The following is a 17895-nucleotide window of genomic DNA, read 5'->3' as shown; positions in this document are numbered from 1 at the left end:
TTGTGATAATCTTATGAAAAGGATATAAATATTTCTACTTTCTTCTTTAAGTGAGCAGAAATGGAGGCTTATGAGATGAAGCCATTTAAAGTTTATACAGCTAACAAAAAGGAAGTCTAATCTTAGCTGTGATTCCAAAACTATCTCCTCAGCTCTATCAATTTCCTTACATGAACATTGACACTTTTTTCTACTTTCCAATGGCCAATATTGACAGACCCTCTTCCTCATTTCAGTTTCTTAAATGAAATATTACTAGATGGATCCTCCAGGGACCCTTACTTTAAGATATTTTGGGAAATTTGTACTCAATTGGAGATATTTGATTTGGCTAGAGAGATATTTTTCATAGACAATAGTATGAGTTTCCACCATTACTCAATTTTATCCTAGAAGGAGTTTCTTTATTTTGATTTTGAACACCCAGAATTACTCAAGTACTTGCTCATCATTCTCCTGGTTCATCAAGTTCTTGATAATTTGTATCATGTACTATTTTAGCTTTTCTTGGGTATCGTGAACACAGTATTTCAAATAATATAAAATATCAAGAGTAATACATTGACTATATTTTTCTCATCCTCCATCAAAGAAAAAACACAAAGGGGATGCTAATGTTCACTTCTTGTGCTGTGCTGTGCTGTGCTTAGTCAATCAGTCATGTCTGACTCCTTGTGATCCCTTGGACTATAGGCCATCAAGCTCCTCTGTCCATGGAGATTCTCCAGGCGAGAATAATGGAGTGGGTTGCCATGTCCTCCTCCATGGGATCTTCCAAAGCCAGGGACCAAACCCAGGTCTCCCACATTTCAGACAGATTATTTACCATCTGGGCTACCAGGGAAGTCCAAGAATACTGGAGTGGACAGCCTATCCCTTCTCTAGGGGATCTTCCTGACCCAGGAATCGAACCAGGGTCTTCTGCATCGCAGGCATATTCTTTACCAGCTGAGCTACCAGGGAAGCCTGTTCAGCTCATATTTAGGGTTATTTTGCAGACAATAACTACTATTTTATCTAATGGGAACAAAATAATGAGCTAGGTAGGAATAGAAGAATGTCTCTAATAATGACTGTCTCCCTTATCAACATCTGATTCCTCCATAGTCTACAGCATATTGATACAGTTTATTGAATAATTTCTGAGTGAGTTAAGGATTTACATTCACCAAATGCTTGTTCAAGTCACTTGGGAAAGGCAGAAAGAGGTCAAGTGATTTCCAGTTACTACTTCATAAATAATATGGTTCAGTTCAGTCGCTCAGTTGTGTCTGACTCTTTGCAACCCCATGAATCGAAGCACGCCAGGCCTCCCTGTCCATCACCAACTCCCGGAGTTCACTCAGACTCACGTCCATCGAGTCAGTGATGCCATCCAGCCATCTCATCCTCTGTCGCCCCCTTCTCCTCCTGCTCCCAATCCCTCCCAGCATCAGAGTCTTTTCCAATGAGTCAACTCTTCGCATGAGGTGGCCAAAGTATTGGAGTTTCAGCTTCAGCATCATTCCTTCCAAAGAAATCCCAAGGCTGATCTCCTTCAGAATGGACTGGTTGGATCTCCTTGCAGTCCAAGGGACTCTCAAGAGTCTTCTCCAACACCACAGTTCAAAATCATCAATTCTTCGGCACTCAGCCTTCCTCACAGTCCAACTCTCACATCCATACATGACCACAGGAAAAACCATAGCCTTGAGTAGATGGACCTTTGTTGGCAAAGTAATGTCTCTACTTTTGAATATGCTATCTAGGTTGGTCATAAATTTCCTTCCAAGGAGTAAGCATCTTTTAATTTCATGGCTGCAGTCACCATCTGCAGTGATTTTGGAGCCTCCCAAAATAAAGTCTGACACTGTTTCCACTGTTTCCCCATATATTTCCCATGAAGTGATGGGACCAGATGCCATGATCTTTGTTTTCTGAATGTTGAGTTTTAAGCCAACTTTTTCACTCTCCTCTTTCACCTTCATCAAGAGGCTTTTTAGTTCCTCTTCACTTTCAGCCATAAGGATGGTGTCATCTGCATATCTGAGGTTACTGATATTTCTCTTGGCAATCTTGATTCCAGCTTGTGCTTCTTCCAGCCCAGCATACCTCATGATGTACTCTGCATATAAGTTAAACAAGCAGGGTGACAATATACAGCCTTGACGTACTCCTTTTCCTATTTGGAACTAGTCTGTTGTTCCATGTCCAGTTCTAACTGTTGCTTTCTGACCTGCATACAGATTTCTCAAGAGGCAGATCAGGTGGTCTGGCACTCCAATCTCTTTCAGAATTTTCCACAGTTTATTGTGATCCACACAGTCAAAGGCTTTGGCATAGTCAATAAAGCAGAAATAGATGTTTTTCTGGAACTCTCTTGCTTTTTCCATGATCCAGCAGATGTTGGCAATTTGGTCTCTGGTTCCTCTGCCTTTTCTAAAACCAGTTTGAACATCTGGAAGTTCATGGTTCACGTATTGCTGAAGTCTGGCTTGGAGAATTTAGAGCATTACTTTACTAGCGTGTGAGATGAGTGCAATTATGCGGTAGTTTGAGCATTCTTTGGCATTGTCTTTCTTTGGGACTGGAATAAAAACTGACCTTTTCCAGTCCTGTGGCCACTGTTGAGTTTTCCAAATTTGCTGACATGTTGAGTGCAGCACTTTCACAGCATCATCTTTCAGGATTTGAAATAGCTCAACTGGAATTCCATCACCTCCACTAGCTTTGTTTGTAATGATGCTTTCTAAGGCCCACTTGACTTCATATTCCAGGCTGTCTGGTTCAAGGTCAGTGATCACACCATCGTGATTATCTGGGTCACAGCCATGAAATTAAAAGACGCTTACTCCTTGGAAGGAAAGTTATGACTAACCTAGATAGCATATTCAAAAGCAGAGACATTACTTTGCCAACAAAGGTCCACCTAGTCAAGGCTATGGTTTTTCCTGTGGTCATGTATAGATGTGAGAGTTGGACTGTGAAGAAGGCTGAGCGCTGAAGAATTGATGCTTTTAAACTGTGGTGTTGGAGAAGACTCTTGAGAGTCCCTTGGACTGCAAGGAGATCCAACCAGTCCATTCTGAAGGAGATCAGCCCTGGGATTTCTTTGGAAGGAAAGATGCTAAAGCTTAAACTCCAGTACTTTGGCCACCTCATGCGAGAGTTGACTCATTGGAAAAGACTCTGATGCTGGGAGGGACTGGGGGCAAGAGGAGAAGGGGACGACAGAGGATGAGATGGCTGGATAGCATCACTGACTCGATGGACGTGAGTCTGGGTAAACTCCGGAAGTTGGTGATGGACAGGGAGGCCTGGTGTGCTGCGATTCATGGATTCACAAAGAGTCAGACATGACTGAGCGACTGAACTGAACTGAAGATCTTTTTTGTACAGTTCTTTTGTGTATTCTTGCCACCTCTTCTTAATATCTTCTGCTTCTGTTAGGTCCATACCATTTCTGTCCTTTATCGAGCCCATCTTTGCATGAAATGTTCCCTTTTATCTCTAATTTTCTTGAAGAGATGTCTAGTCTTTTCCCATTCTGTTGTTTTCCTCTATTTCTTTGCATTGATCACTGAGGAAGGCTTTCTTATCTCTTCTTGCTATTCTTTGGAACTCTGCATTCAGATGCTTATATCTTTCCTTTTCTCCTTTGCTTTCACTTCTCTTCTTTTCACAGCTATTTGTAAGGCCTCCCCAGACAGCCATTTTGCTTTTTTGCATTTCTTTTCCATGGGGATGGTCTTGATCCCTGTCTCCTGTACAATGTCACAAACCTCATTCCATAGTTCATCAGGCACTCTATCTATCAGATCTCGTCCCTTAAATCCATTTCTCACTTCCACCGTATAATCATAAGGGTACCTAGATTGATATTTTATATTTTAGACTATTTGTAATTCATTTATAAAATTTACTATGGCCTATTAAGGGGAAAAGAATATTTTTCACTTTGAAGGGATTAATACCTTTTTAGAAATGTAAATATCTGATATTTATTTTAACTTGGGTTAGGAAGATTTTAATACCCTTCACAGGAATTAGGTTATGAAGGAATTTCCCTAGAATCTAGAAATATAGCTGAGTTCTAAATATCTAGTTCAGTGTTTTGGTTGTCATGGTCTGATTACTCAGTAACTTGCTGAGTCACCATGATGCACTGATAAATGCAAGCCACTACAATTGCAAACGAATTCATTTGGAACCCTGGTGCTAATTTCACTGTGTTTCTCAACTCTGTCATCCTTGGCTGCCATTTACAGAATACCTATTTTTCACATGGTGGTGGTTTAATCGCTAAATCATGTCCGACTCTTGTGACCCCATGGACTGTAGCCTGCCAAGGTCCTCTGTCCATGGGATTCTCCAGGCAAGAAGACTGGAGTGGGTTGCCATTTCCTTCTCCGATTTTCTCACATATTTTAAGTTTTGCATTGCCTTGTTCATCCTCTCCTGTTGGCTTACCCTCTTGCTACTAATTTCTTTCTCAACCCTTTCCACTGTGACCTGTGGAACTCTGCTTTCTAAACAAATTTCCTTGAATCTTGCTTATACATTTAACTCAGGAAAGCCATTTCTTGGCCTTCTAGGATCAAACCTACAAGAATCAGTTAGCCTAATAACTGGTTCTCATCTTGCCTTCCTCTGCTCCTACTAAGTACTAAACATTCAATTATAAGCTTATTAGAAACATATTAATAAACTAATTTCTCCATTAAAAGTCTCTGTGGGATAGACATAACTGACATATTTTATGGCATATACCATGCTTATTTTATCTCCTCTTAAATTTTCCCATTCTATGTGCATATACAGTAAACTCATTTCAGAATAGTTTCTCATCAACGAACTGCCCTGTTCTGATAGTTGTCCACCTTTCTGTGCTTTTGAAACTCTAACATTATTTAAGATCCAGTGAAAATTTCACTTTCTTCAAGAAGCCTTCTTAAATACAGCTAATTTGAACCAGACATTCTTTCCACAGTACTGTGAATGTATTTTGTACTCTTTTATACTATCTGTCATATCATATGTCATGTGTGCCTATATTTGTTTTCTACCTGGTTGCAAGACTTTTAGGAACAAGACTCTCCTTAAGTCATCTTTGAACCCTTGGAATGATAGTTCAGAGCTGGAATCACAGCAGGCCACTTGAACAAGAATATCTTTCTGGCAGGGAACAGAAAAGCCTTGAAAAGAACTCAACAAGAAGGTTATTGTAAGGACAAATGGTGAAATCACACAGACATCTAAATACAAGCACCAGGGTATGTATCAGACTCTTGGGAAATGGAACTGGGAAAACATTAGAAACTAAGGATTTTGTTTTTATCTCTCTCTCTCCCTCAGGGGATGCATGGCCTCTCTCATTTCTGTCTCATGTTCTCCCTGTCAGATCAGCTTCCTCTAAATCTGATGGCACAATGCCCACACTGTTCTAGCATGGACTGTACATGACTTCATCTTTTGGCTTTTATCACTATCTAGCAATTTTCTCCATAGTTTCTTAGTTCAGATTTCCAAGGGAGGATTCTTTTAGTTCCTATTTTATATCCAGGCCATAATTTGTTATGGGTTCCTGGGTAGACTAAAGATTGGCAGCTCTTGAGCCAGGTGTATACCCTGATTTAAAGACCTCAGTAAGGAGAGGAAGAAGGGTGGGAGCAAAGAGACAGAAAACATGACAATGAGTGCCACAGGGCCTGGTGGAGGGACTGATTCTTCCAAAGTCTCTGGAGAATTCTTAGCATAGTAGCTCTTCTAAGGAGTTATTGAATCAAATAAATATAAACCTAATGTGAACAAAATTTGGTTCAACTGTCACCACAATAATTCTTTTTCTCCTCAAAGAGTATGTTTAGAATAAGATACTTCATTAAGTACGTATTCATTCAAAGTTAATTACACTATTTAATCATTTTCTATTTATGAAATCAATTTATTCACATACAGTTTTGAGATTGCATGTTGGATACATCAAGATTTGTGAATGATAGTTCTTTAAGATGGCAATTTGATATTTTAAGCTCTATTTAAAAATATAACAATTTTTGTCTATACTTTCTTTCTCAATATCACCATCAGGTTTTTCTACTGGTTCCCATTGTATGGGTGGTGTCATTTAGTTTACAGCTTTGTACCTAGATTTAGAGAATTACTATGGAATTTCCGCATCCAGAGAAGCTTTGCTGTCAGAGCAAGAGAAACAATGATGATAATAATAATAATGCTTAAATTTCCAAAGACTTGAAAGTTGAATGAAATAATGTTTACATGGAACACAGAAGTTTTTTGATAAGTGACATTATTTTAAAACATATAGTTATCAGGTCAGTTTCCCTACCACTTTCTTCATTTTGCTCTCTTGAGGCTCTCTTTCTGCTCTCATATTTTCTAACTGATCTCTTGCAAAATTCTCCACTTGTCTCCCCACCCTCTTTATTATATTCTTCCAAGACATTGCAGTTTACTCTGTGCCTTAGTTTATTTTCTCTTTTGGAATGCTCTGCATTCTCTTAATTTTGATAAATTCTATACTTGTTTAAGGGCCAGTTCAAATCCTACCATTCTCAGGAGAGATAGTTCAGTACAATGGAGTGAGTCTAGATTCTCAGGCCAGAACACTTGGGTTTGAATTCTTACTTATGAGTTATGTGACCCTGAACAAATTGAATAATCTCACTTTACTTATCTGTGAAATGGGGATTAAAAATGTTAAAATGGAATCTTTTACATATATACTAGACTACAGGGATATTTTCCTTTCTGGTTTTTTCCCCTTGGTCTGTACATGTAATGGTATGACAGCTTGGGTATTTCTTATCTTGTCTTTAGGCTGGCCCAGTCTCTTATGAAAACTATGGCTCTATGTTTTAAAATAATATATTAATATTAAAATGTTCTGTGTTTTTAGAAGACTAGATTTTAACAGTTGGATCTTTAATAGCAAGCAGGTGACTATTGTTTAGTTGTTAGCAAGGCTTGATTAAATTTCAGGACTTAGAGAATTGTTCTCATTCTGTGATCATAAATCCTTAAGGTAGTCTTGACTTCCCCAGAGAGGCATTTTTCTATTTCACGGCAAGTCCACCCTGGATAATTGCCCTGATCTTCTCTTTGAGTTTAGTTTAAGGAAAACACTGGGAAGTAAAAAAAAAGAAAGAAAAAGTGGCCTTTGCTCCCACTGTTGTAGCGTGAATTATTTGCCTGGATAATTAGAGTCTAAATGCTGTCATTATAGAGATTAAAGGCTGCTATAACATTTCCTAAGGCTGCCTCCTAGTTTAAGTACCAGCTGCCTCTAGGAGTAGTGAGGCAAGTTGCTGAAGATGGTGGTTTTGTGGGCTTCCAAGTGAGGGTAGGATATGCTGCCTGATTTAAGTAATAGCAGCTGAAACAAAGTCTATTTAGGCTGTGAGAATGCCATAAATGTGCAGGAATTACTGTGGGGACAAAGTCTTGATCTTTATCACAGCATTGTTGTTCAAAGTTAATGTTTCTTTTGTATGAATAAAAAGATTTTTTCTTTTTATCTTGTAGGTGGCTGAATAGAATATTTATTGCTCTAAGTCGCATTTCCTTAAAGAGATCCTGGTTTCTCTTACATGTGTCCTAATAAACAGCTTACCATCTACTTTGGTGACTTTTCTATGTTGCAGCCAGGTGTCGCACAGGTGTGATTAAGCATCTACTCCATCGCCTGCCTCTGGCCACATTCCTGCTTTGGCTACCATTTATGAAAGGCAGAAGGGCACCGTGACTAAATGTGTAGACTCTGTGGCCAGAATTTAATTCCACCACCTATCAGGTGTGATGTTGAATCTGGTATATAATCTCTCTGTTTTTCAGTTTTCTGCTCTGTAATCCCTCAAAGGGTTCATAAGAAAATTAAATCAGTTAATACTTTAAATAAAGTGCTTAACAGATAACAAACACTCAATACTTACTGCTTTTAATATTCTTCTTATTATTGAGCACATATAGAACTTGAATTTTAATCCATGTAGATGGCTTCTAGTCAAGGCTACGGTTTTTCCAGTGGTCATGTATGGATGTGAGAGTTGGACTGTGAAGAAAGTTGAGTGCCAAAGAATTGATGCTTTTGAACTGTGGTGTTGGAGAAGACTCTTGAGAGTCCCATGGACTACAAGGAGATCCAACCAGTCCATTCTAAAGGAGATCAGTCCTGGGTGTTCTTTGGAAAGAATGACGCTAAAGCTGAAACTCCAGTACTTTGCCACCTCATGCGAAGAGTTGACTCATTGGAAAAGACTCTGATGCTGGGAGGGATTGGGGGCAGGAGGAGAAGAGGATGACAGAGGATGAGATGGCTGGATGGCATCATTGACTCGATGGACGTGAGTTTGAGTGAACTCCGGGAGTTGGTGATGGACAGGGAGGCCTGGCATGTTGCGATTCATGGGGTCGCAAGGAGTTGGACACAACTGAGCGACTGAACTGAACTGAACTGAGACGGTTTCTGGGAAGTAGACTTACCACAGTTAAATAGATATAGAAATTCTGGTTTAGCAACTTAGTAAATATATAATCTGCTTTGAGATTGTATTTTCAAATTTTGAATACAGAAGATACATGGAGTGGAGGCACAGCCACAACTGTATTTAGAAACGATGATCTAATGAGTTCCAAGGAGCTCTGAATACCCTAGAAGCTATGGCAGACTATTTACAATAGTTAAGACAAGGAAGCAACCTAAATGTCCACTAACAGATGAATAAAGAAGATACAGTGTGTATACACACAATGGAATATTAGTCATAAAAAAGGATGACATACTGCCATTTGCAGCAATGTGGATAGACCTAGAGATCATCATATTTAAGGGAAGTAAAACAGGCAGAGAAAGACATACACCATTTACATGTGGAATCTAAAAAAAAAGAGATAAACTTATTTACAAAACAGGAACAGACTCACAGACAAAGAAAAACTTACAGTTACCAAAGGGGAAGCTAGGAAGGAATAAATTAAGAGTTTGGATTCCGTTCAGTCACGCAGTCATGTCCGACTCTTTGCCATCCCATAGACTGCGGTGTGCCAGGCCTCCCTGTCCATCACCAACTCCAGGAGCCTACTCAAACTCACGTCCATCGAGTCGGTGATGCCATCCAACCTCATCCTCTCATCCTCTCTCATTCCCTTCTCTTCCCACCTTCAATCTGTCCCAGCATGAGGGTCTTTTCAAATGAGTCAGTTCTTCACATCAGGTGGCCAAAGTATTGGAGTTTCAGCTTCAGTATCAGTCTTTCCAATGAATATTCAGACTGATTTCATTTAGGATGGACTGGTTGGATCTCTTTGCAGTCCAAGGGACTCTTAAGAGTCTTTCCAACACCACAGTTCAAAAGCATCAATTCTTTGGTGCTCAGCTTTTTATAGTCCAACTCTCACATCCATACATGACTACTGGAAAAACCATAGTTTTGACTAGACAGACCTTTGTTGATAAATTGATGTCTCTGCTTTTTAATATGCTGTCTAGTTTGGTGATAGCTTTTCTTTGAGGAGCAAGTGTCTTTTAATTTCATGGCTGCAATCACCATCTGCAGTGACTTTGGAGCCCAAGAAAATCAAGACTCTCACTGTTTCCATTGTTTCCCCATCTACTTGAAATGAAGTGACGGGACCAAATGCCATGATCTTAGTTTCCTGAATGTTGAGTTTTAAGTCAACTTTTTCACTCTCTTCTTTCACTTTCATCAAGAGGCTCTTTAGTTCATCTTTGCTTTCCGCCATAAGGGTGGTGTCATCTCCATATCGGAGGTTATTGATATTTTTCCCGGCAATCTTGATTCCAGCTTGTGCTTCATCCAGTCCAGTGTTTCTCGTGATGTACTCTGCATATCAGTTAAATAAGCAGGGTGACAATATACAGCCTTGACATACTCCTTTCCTGATTTGGAACCAGTCCATTTTTTCCATGTCTGATTCTAACTGTTGCTTCTTGACCTGCGTACACATTTCTCAGGAGACAGGTAAGGTGGTCTGGTATTCCCATCTCTTGAAGAACTTTCTACAGTTTGTTGTGATCAACACAGTCAAAGAATTTGGTGTAGTCAATAAAACAGAGGTAGATGTTTTTCTGGAACTCTCTTGCTTTTTCAGTGATCCAGCAGATGTTGGCAATTTGATCTCTGGTTCCTCTGCCTTTTCTATAACCAGCTTGAACATCTGGAAGTTCATGTTTCATGTACTGTTGAAGCTTGGCTTGGAGAATTTTGAGCATTACTTTACTAGCATGTGAGATGAGTGCAACTGTGCGGTAGTTTGAGCATTCTTTGGCATTGCCCTTCTTTGGGATTGGAGTGAAAACTGACCTTTTCCAGTTCTGTGGTCACCACTGAGTTTTCCACATTTGCTGGCAGATTGAGAGCAGCACTTTCACAGCATTGTCTTTTAGGATTTGAAATAGTGCAACTGGAATTCCATCATCTCCACTAGCTTTGTTCATAGTGATGCTTCCTAAGGCCCACTTGACTTCACATTTCAGGATGTCTGGCTCTAGGTGAGTGATCATACCATCGTGGTTATCTGGGTTATGAAGATATTTTTGTATAGTTCTTCTGTGTATCAGTTTGGGATTAGCTGATACAAACTATTATATATAAAATATACAACAAGGTCCTACAGGGAATTATATTCAACATCTTATGATAAACTATGAGAAAGGCAATGCCAAAGAATGCTCAAACTACTGCACAATTGCACTCATCTCACACGCTAGTAAAGTAATGCTCAAAATTCTCCAAGCCAGGCTTCAGCGATATGTGAACTGTGAACTTCCAGATGTTCAAGCTGGTTTTAGAAAAGGCAGAGGAACCAGAGATCAAATTGCCAACATCTGCTGGATCATGGAAAAAGCAAGAGAGTTCCAGAAAAACATCTATTTCTGCTTTATTGACTATGCCATAGCCTTTGGCTGTGTGGATCACAATAAACTGTGGAAAATTCTGAAAGAGATGGGAATACCAGACCACCTGATCTGCCTCTTGAGAAACCTATATGCAGGTCAGGAAGCAACAGTTAGAACTGGACATGGAACAACAGACTGGTTCCAAATAGGAAAAGGAGTACATCAAGGCTGTATATTGTCACCCTGCTTATTTAACTTCTATGCAGAGTACATCATGAGAAACGCTGGGCTGGAAGAAGCACAAGCTGGAATCAAGATTTCCAGGAAAAATATCAATAACCTCAGATATGGAGATGACATCACCCTTATGGCAGAAAGTGAAGAGGAACTAAAAAGCCGCTTGAAGAAAGTGAAAGTGGAGAGTGAAAAAATTGGCTTAAAGCTCAACATTCAGAAAACGAAGATCATGGCATCTGGTCCCATCACTTCATGGGAAATAGATGGGGAAACAGTGGAAACAGTGTCAGATTTATTTTTTTGGGCTCCAAAATCACTGCAGATGGTGATTGCAGCCATGAAATTAAAAGACGCTTACTCCTTGGAAGAAAAGTTATGACCAACCTAGATAGCATATTGAAAAGCAGAGACATTACTTAGCCAACAAAGGTCCGTCTAGTCAAGGCTATGGTTTTTCCAGTAGTCATGTATGGATGTGAGATTTGGACTGTGAAGAAAGCTGAGCACCGAAGAATTGATGCTTTTGAAGTGTGCTTTTGTAGAAGACTCTTGAGAGTCCCTTGGACTGCAAGGAGATCCAACCAGTCCATTCTGAAGGAGATCAGCCCTGGGATTTCTTTGGAAGGAATAATGCTAAAGCTGAAACTCCAGTACTTTGGCCACCTCATGCGAAGAGTTGACTCATTGGAAAAGACTCTGATGCTGGGAGGGATTGGGGGCAGGAGGAGAAGGGGACAACAGAGGATGAGATGGCTGGATGGCATCACAGCCTCGATGGACGTGAGTTTGAGTGAACTCTGGGAGTTGGTGATGGACAGGGAGGTCTCGTGTGCTGCAATTCATTGGGTCGCAAAGAGTCGGACATGACTGAGTGACTGAACTGAACTGAACTGAACTGATGATAATCTGTAATGGAAAACAATTTGAAAAGTATATATATATATGATGAAGGGAAATGATGTTCATTTAATACAGAATATTCTTTAGGTGTTTTGTTTATTTATTTATTTGTTAATCCTCAGAACCTGGAAAATTGGGGGGTGGGAGTGTATTATCCTTGTAGATGTCAATACTAAAACCCAGGAAAGTTAAATGACTTGCCCAAGATCTCAGAGGTAGCAAACATTCAAGTCAGAATTAAGTCCATGTCTTATTGACTCTGCTCTATCAATCATGCCTTTCTTCTTGACTTTTCCCTCAAGTGAGTATCTAATGAGCAAATATTTCTATTAGTACTTTTCAAGATACAAAGAATATTTCTACACACACTACTGTTTAATATTCATAATAATTTTAATGAAATAGTATTATCAGATTAATTTTAAAGAGAAAACTGAGATTCATAGAGATGAAATGAAATTGGAAAGTTGCATATTCTCAAGTCTTTGACTCAAAAGTCTCTGCCCTTTTCAATAAGCTAGAGGTCAATCAGAAGTGACATTACTTGGTTTTACAAAACCAGAATTTAAATCCCAGTTCCAGTTATTTTACTTTGGGATTTTAAGTACTCTAAGTCTCCTTTTTCTCCTGTGTAAAATGGGGATAATGATAATATTTAACTTATTATAAGGATTGAATGAGACAACAAATCTAAAGCGCTTAGAACAGTGCCTGGTACACAGTCAGTGTAAAATAAAACTTAGCTGTTAATATAATGTTGGGGAGAAGAAAGCAGTCTATAATTATAAGTCACATGTGGTACCCTATAATTAAATGTTAAGAGATGTGGTTTTGATAATAATTACAGCAGAAGTTCAGAGCAAAGATATGACCTACACATGCACATGGATGTCTAGATTCCCAGGAATACATCAGAGTTTTCAAAGCCCCATGTGGATGTCTCCTTCCCCAGCTTTTCCTTTTCAATTTTTTGGTTAGATTGCTTGCCCCAACTCTAATTCACCACCTCAGGCAACTGTGATGTTAAACAATTTCCTCTGATTATTTTTCACTAATGCTCCCAGGGAAAAGACTGTACAAGGTAAGCTCTGAGTAAGGGAACCACTGAATAGGTCAGATAATGTGGTTCTCTGGAAATGGGGCTTTGTATAGTAAAAGCTTCAACCCATTCTGCCCTATCAACTTTTAGGTGGCTGGATTTTTTTCTCTTCCATGATTATTGTGAGCTGTTGGTTTTGAAGGCTTACTGAATAGCTGGGGAAAGGGGAGTAGAATATAGCAAGTTCAAATGCCACAAAACTTGTTCTTATTAAAATTAAATTAAATTTAAAAAAAGACTCCTTAAATTGAGACAAGCATTTAATTTTCAGAGTTCTAGAAAAGTTTATTCCAACGAATTATCTTCAGCATTCGCACTTGCCTTGATGGAGAAAAGGATTTTCAGAGGTTCTTACTCCACCATTGTTAATATTTAATTAAGTAACATAATTACAATAGTGATTTGAGAGTAAATAGCAGACTTTGGGCAAAGCTGTGAGCTGTGACTCAATTGGTGGGACTAGAAGTGCCCAGGATTATATGAGAGAACTACAGACTTTGAACTCTCAGCACACCATGGGCGGGTCAGTGTGGTTTAGGAAGTGAATGGATGGTTTTGTTTTGTTTTTGCAACTAGCTAAATAGATTATGTCAAAAAAGCTTCTATTGCACATGCTTATAAAGACTTAAAATGTTTTACTGTCATCCAGTTTCTAAGCACAAATCATTTCTGAATTTACTGAACTATTCTTAAATTTGAGATCAGTCTAATATTCTAATAGCATTTTGAGGGGTCATAATATTTTGGGTTCTATAAGTTTAAAGTAGGGGAAACAGTTGAATGGCAGGCTCCGTATTCAATCTGTAAGAGAAACTGAGCCTGGCAAAGTCATGAACACTTTTAAAACACCTGGGAGACTTCCTTGCCAGTCCAGTGCATAGGAGTCTACACTTCTACTGCCGTGGGCCTGAGTTTGATCCCTAGTCAGGGAACTAAGATCTTGCTAGCTCTGTGGTGCAGAAAACAAAATACCTGAGAATGTTCTTCTTCTCAAGCCAGTCTCATCTGACACTCACTGTTTGAGTATGTCTCCTTCATTTTTCTTCTTGCACAGCCTTGACTGTTTCTGGGTGAGCTGCAGGGTAAATTCAGTCTTCTACTTGTTACTTAGTGTTTCCATTGTTACTGTCATTTTATTGGAGTGGAAATCACATACAGAATATCTTGTGTAGCTATAACAGTGACCAGGTCACTGTCCAATATTTTTTTCAGTTGGAAGGAGCTTGTCTACATTTCAGATTGATTTGAATATATTATGGAGTACAATGTAAAATACATTATCAGATGTTCTTAACTGCTATCCTACCTACTTCCTTGTCAGTTAAAGATGTATTTCCCTTTCTTTGCTTTTAAAAACAACTGTATTGACATATATGTTCCATATCATAGAATTTATCCATTTCAGTCATATAATTCAATGATCTTCATAAATTTTTACTGAGTGGTACAACTATCACCATAAATCAATTTTAGAACATTTTCATCTCCCTGATAAGATCCCTCATGTCTATTTACATGTCCCCTTTCCCGACACTCAGCCTCAAGCAACCACCTGCTTGACTTTTTGTCTTTATAAATTTGCCCTTTTTTTGACATTTCATGTAAATGGAACCATTCAATACGTATCTTTTAATGTCTGAATTTTTCACTTTGCACAATGTTTTTGAGGTTCATGTCTGATACAGCAGATCCCAGTAGTTTGTTCTTTTACATTTTTGAAGAATATCCCACTGTATGGATCTCCATATTTTGCCTATCCTTTCCTCAGCTGATGGCCATTTAGTTATCTCTAGTTTTTGGCTGTTATGAATAGTGTTACTATAAACACTCATGTGCAAGTCTTTGTAGGAATGGAATAACCTGATTGAACAGACAATGCTCTCCCCAGGGAGTTGACTTGACACTTTTTCAGAAATCAATTAACTATAAATATGAGTTTATTTATGGACTTAATTCCACTTTGTTGGCCTACCTATGTCTATCCTTATATTTGTATCACACCTTCTTGATGACCATAACTTTACAGTTAGTTTCAAAATTAGAAAGTAAAAGACCTCCAACTTTATTCTTTTTCAAAATTCTTTTGAATAGTCTAGTTTTCCATTTCTGTATAAATTTAAGAATCTGTTTACCAAATGCTACAAAAATACCTGTAGGCATTTTCATAAGGTTATATTGAATCTATAGCACAATGTGGGGAGAATTACAATCTTAATAATAAGGAGTCTTCTAATCCACAAATGTGGAATGTCCCCATTTATTTCCCTCAACAAAGTTTTGTAACTTTCTCTATACCAGTAATGTAATGTAAAAAATGTATGTGTGTGTGCTTAATCATGCCTGACTCTTTGTGACCCATGGACTGTAGCCTGCCAGACTCCTCTGTCCATGGAATTTCCCAGGCAAGAATACTGGAGTGGGTTGCCATTTCCCATTCCAGGGGATCTTTCTGACCCAGGGATCAAACCCGTGTCTCTTGCATCTCCTGCACTGGCAGGCAGATTCTTTACCACTTGATTGTACTTTTGTTAAATTTATTCCTAAACTTTTTATTTTGGGGGTGCTGTTATGAATGGATTGTAGTCTTAATTTTACTTTTAGATTGTTCACTGCTCATATTTAGAGCTCAACAGATCTCATTTATTTTTATGCCTACAAGAAAAATTTATGTGATAGTAGAGTCCTGGCTGATTTAAAGTGACGCTATAAATTCTTAAGGTGATTATAAACCTTTCATGGATAAAATCATATCTTATTCATTGGAGTATACCTAAAGCCCTTAGAATAGGTCTTGCACATGATGGGAGTTCATCATATTACTACTGAACAAACACATGCATCTTGGAACATTATTCTTTCAGTTTAAAGCACCTTGGTTATAGATATACACTGGTCAGTTGTGTTGATGGAATCCTTATCTGTATCTATAATGTGAGTTGAAAATTTACCATAAGCTGTTAGAAAGTTAGGAATTAAGGGTGTTACCACTGGCCCATTCCAGCATAGCAGACAGGGCCTTTGTTGATAAAATTGTACTGTGACACAAAATGAGAATAGCTAAATCTTCTGATGTCAGCTAGAGGTGGGAGGTAACCTCTTGAGGTACAAGCCAATTAAGCTGTGGCACATGCTATGGCTTGTGAAATTCATGAAGTTATTATCAGTCATTGGGGTCAGAAGGGAATGAGAATTTTAGATTAAATGAATATAAAAAATCTATATGGAGAAATAGAAGCTGAGCTGCCCTGCTCTATGGGGTACAGAGATCTAATTACAGTGGAATTGCCATTTACTATTTAGTTATAAATCTAAACCTACTTATACATGTTGGCAATTGGTAACATTTTTAATGTTTAATAGCTCTCAAAAATCAAAAAGGCATTAAATATGATGAACTAAGTAGTAAATTTGTGATGCTTAAGTATAACTCATACAGAATGTTTGTGGACATTTAGCAGCCAACATGCAAGGCACATGCAGAGCAACATAACTGACCCTGAAAACATGAAGGTATAAAACTGAACCATCTACTTCAAATATTAATAGTTCATATAAGGACATTATGCTTGAAGACCACAATTTAACATGTGAATCTGTAGAATGTGCCTTTAAATATCACTCTGGGAAATATGACATTTAATTTTTATCAAATGACTACTCTTGTAAATTAGTTTTGTCCCTTTTCAATTGAATTTTATTGTACACCAATGACACAATTCTTTCTATGTGTCAGTTTTAATAGTAGACATTTGGAATCAGTTAAATAATGTCAGTTTTATATCCTGTCATCAGATACTTCAAATAAAATATTTTTTTGTTTTATATTTTTATGTAATTCATAGAAGCTGAAGTAAAATTTTGGAAATTTATTCTATCGGAGCTGAAACAAGTGACATTATTCTGAATCTTACCAGAAATTCAGTTCAAAAATTTAACATTATTGGTAAAATCATTTGTTTTTAAAGTAATATGTATATGAATTTTGGTGGAACAAAAGGATATGGCAAAAATAATGTTCTCATTAAATTAAAATTTGACTACAGGATTACTTGCAGTACAGCATTCTGTATAATAAAAGCTGAAATTCTATAAATTTGTGTAACTTGTTACACAAACCTATAAATATCTTTATATAAATAGGGAACTACAAATTTTTTTGTGACACAGTTAATGTTAAATGTTCAATAAATACTGTAACCTGGTGGCATGTAGTTTTTCTTTTTGCTATCCCTTATCAAATGGATTTTAAGAACATTTAAACCTTTGATTAATTTCTTTGTAAATTAACTTCAGTTTAACTGTAACAATATACAAATTTTAACTGAACAAGTTTTCAGTTTTTATTTCATCTTTGTCAAAATAAAAATGCGTTTTTATAAAAATAAATGGAATATTTTAATCAATGTAGTTAATGAACATAGTTCCCAAAATGTCAGCATTTAAAACTCTCAGCAAGCCTCAATCATTGCAAAAACTTATGACATAGAGCTTTTTCCAATAACAAAACTGACCTTATGATTTCAAATGGTGTATAAGATTTAAATTTGAAATTCTTTAACTGCATACTGAAGTATCTTGACTTGCAAGAAGACTCTTTTGATGAAGCTTCTATTTTTAATTAGATAAATTTATATTCTCTTCCAGAACGAAATGAAACTGAGAAGGACTGTGATTTTGCAGCATCTAAGTCTGGCAAAGCAATAAAAAGAACCATAAAAAGAGATGATTTATTTGATGAGATGAATCTTGTAAAAATATTTTTTAAAGATAACATTTTGAATGGAAGCAAAAAACCTATACT

The sequence above is a fragment of the Bos javanicus genome, chromosome 2 (genome assembly GCF_032452875.1).
Source record: "Bos javanicus breed banteng chromosome 2, ARS-OSU_banteng_1.0, whole genome shotgun sequence".
NCBI classification, from domain to species: Eukaryota; Metazoa; Chordata; class Mammalia; order Artiodactyla; family Bovidae; genus Bos; species Bos javanicus.
This window is presented reverse-complemented; position numbering follows the sequence as displayed.